The 3,143-nt window shown below is 40.6% G+C and overlaps 1 pseudogene; it reads right to left on the bottom strand.

Annotated features, from left to right (window-relative positions):
* Positions 1-1,359: 1,359 nt before the first annotated feature.
* Positions 1,360-1,984, bottom strand: LOC102486674 (28S ribosomal protein S15, mitochondrial pseudogene; annotated as a pseudogene).
* Positions 1,985-3,143: the final 1,159 nt, after the last annotated feature.

Raw genomic sequence — 3,143 nt, 5'->3', positions numbered from 1 at the left:
GGTGTTGAGAGGTAAGGCCTTTGGTTGGTATCATGATGAGATTCCCGTAATTGGATACTTGTGACTTAACAAGGAGATGCAAGCATGGAAACAGACATATGAGCTCTTGCTCTACCATTGCCCTTGTCATGTGATGCGCTGCACCAGTTTGGAGCTCTACCAACCAAATGATCTCACCAGATATGACCTTCTGACTCTGAACCTACAAAATGTAAGAGAAAAAAAAAAATTTTAAGAATTATTTATTTCATTTTATTTATTATTACTTTTTAAATCTGCTGTAGGACAAGTATGCTCATGAGAGAGAGAGAGAGAGAAAGCAAGAGTAACCACAGGTCTCAGACTTGAACCATAGTTGGCCATGTGGGAGTCCAGTGACTTAACCACCCTGTCACCTGCTGGCCCAAATAAACTCTTTACAAATTACTCAGATATGCCTGTCACTAGTAACACAACAGATTAAAACATTGCCTTACAAGAAATAATAAAGTCTTTCAAGTCAAAATGAAAGAATGATAGACAGCAATGTGAAATCATACAAAAATATGAAGCTCTATGGCACGGGTGAACATATGAGTAAATACAGAATTGCACAATATTGTAATGGTGGTGTATAAATCATTTTTATTCTTAGTACATAAAAGTAAAGCATATAAAATATAATTATAAAGCTATGTTAATGACTATAAAACATGAAACTATGTAATCTGTAACATTAACAACACAAAGTGGGAAAGAGAAAATATAAAAAAAAAGTTCTATATGTTATTGAAGTAAAATTGCTACCAGTTTAAATTGGATTCTTACACCTATTATAAGTTTTATATAATGTCTGTAGAAACCATGAAGAAAATATTATAGAAGATGCACAAAAGAAAATGAGGGACCAACTCTCAAATCTGACTGATGAACGCCTCTAGTAGCTTGTTGCAGCCTGAATATGTTTCCCGGTTTTCCCAGGAAGGCTCTGGAAAATGCCTGCTGTAAATAAGAGGGTCCCAGTTTGGATGATCAATTACATGGTCACTTGAATTATATCATGTAGGAGGTGTCACCAACAACATTTCAAAATTTAAAATCCAATTAAGTAACCTACACATGATTAGCCTTTAACTGGTATTTATAGAGGGTCAGCTGGTGGCACGGTGGTTAAGGCAGCTGGATCACACATGGCTGATTGCATGGTCTGAATACAGGACCCCAGGCTTGGAGAAACATGTCAGTTGTGTTTTCCTTCCTTCATTTTATTCCTATACAGCTTTTTTTTTCTTTTTGTTTTTCTTTTTTTTTTTAAACATTTTAACAGAATTTACTGGTTTTGAGTGCTATGGTCAGACTTTGGAAGAGCTCTGGATTCCTCTAGTCTTGCTTTGGGGCTGCTGCTACTGCTTTTAAGGCCCTTTGTGGCTTCTTCAGCTTCTGAATCTCCTGGAAAACCCAATGCACAGAGCTGCCTTGGTCATGAAGCAGCGGTGGCTGTTCGTTAGTACAAAGGTGGGAGATATACTCAATCCCCGCTCCCTGCACGTCTTCTCGAAGCCATCATAGCTAGTATTACGGAAGTGTTTGAGCATCTTTTTCCTCTGGTTGATTGCATGTCTTTTTCATAATTGCGGATCTTGACGGTCAAGACAGCAATTCGAGCCTCCAGGGGGCTGGTGTTCCAGCGTTTGCCACCACCTTGTTCATCGGCTGATCTTGATGGATTTTTAGCATCTCCTTCTGATTGGCCATTTCCAGAGAAAAAGGTCTTTTCAAGATATCATCAACCTTCTTAATTCCAGGGATGTTCTGGTAATCTTTGAGCAGTGTGGAAGGGGGCGAGTCATTGTCTTGGCTGGGCTGGACTGGTTTCCGGACAGTATATCTATGGGTGGCCTGGAGGAGACTTCGAGGCTGCAGACCCTGATAGCCCCAGGACCGCAGCCTGGGTCACTGCTTGGGTCCAAAGCAAACTGAGCACCCTCCACGTGGCCCTCAGCATAATGACTTCTGACCCCCGTGGAGCCTGTGACACTGCCAATGTCCCTTCACGGTTGGACCACTCTATACAAGTTTTACTGAAGAAACATCTCTCATTACATCATCTGTGAAAATATGTATATATATATATATATATAATCTAAAATATATATATATATCATCTATAGCTATATATATCTATATATATTTATATAGATAGATAGGTAGATGTGTGCATATATATACATATATATGTCATCTATATCTATCTGTGGGCAAGCCTGTGGCCTGGAGGTTCAAGTCCCAGACCTAGTGGCTTGAGAAGCACACTGAGCACATGTGCACTCCTCCCTAAAATCCCCAAACAAGGAGGAGAAAAAAGAGAAGGAGTTTCAGTGTGACCATGTCCCATGGCAGGGAGGTGTGCTTTCTCACTTTCCTTTTCTCGAGAGAGAGAGAGAGCGCATGAGTACTCTGGCAAATATTTTTAAAAATCCATATGTCAGGCTCAATTTCTAAGAACCCAGTCTAAGACAGCTGTCACATAAAAAAATATGAAAAATAATGGGTCGTATAATTTAATCAGTCAATACAAATATATTATTTTTTTAATTACACTACTTTGTAGGAATTTTTTCTTTCTGCATGGTCTCTAGGAAAGGTACAAAATGTTACACAAAACACTTGAGCAAGTAAAACACTGCGTTGTTTTTTGAACCAAGACTCAGAGAAACAGGTGTGCTGGCCATCTGCTGGTGTGTTGGGGATGCTTTTCCCAAAAATGTGTCAGTCCAGACATCAATTCATATCAGACTCAAAACCTGCAATGTGTTGAGGGAAATAAGATTTACAGATGCAGCCTTGCTTCTCTCTATAAACCAAGGCAGGTAAATGGAGTCCAACACCAAGGCTACTGGGAACTGGCTGTGTCTGTTCACTGTGTCCTCTCACTTTATCCCCACAGTGGAGGTGACAGGAGTCAGCACTGATACTCAGACTCCCAGAGTCATCAGGCCACCTGACAGCCAGCACTCCAGCACTTCCTGGCTCCCCCCATGTGCGTGACTCCATAACCTCACGCTGCTCATTGTTTGACAAATGCCAAAGCTTCTGCGATGACACCCTCTCCTGTGGTGGGTAGACCAATGTTCAGACTGCAGAAAATAAACCACAGACTGAAC

This window comes from Tupaia chinensis, unplaced genomic scaffold (genome assembly GCF_000334495.1).
Source record: "Tupaia chinensis unplaced genomic scaffold, TupChi_1.0 Scaffold000101_1, whole genome shotgun sequence".
Taxonomy (NCBI): Eukaryota; Metazoa; Chordata; class Mammalia; order Scandentia; family Tupaiidae; genus Tupaia; species Tupaia belangeri.
The sequence above is the reverse complement of the archived record's forward strand: the minus strand, read 5'-3'. Positions and strand labels throughout refer to the sequence as shown.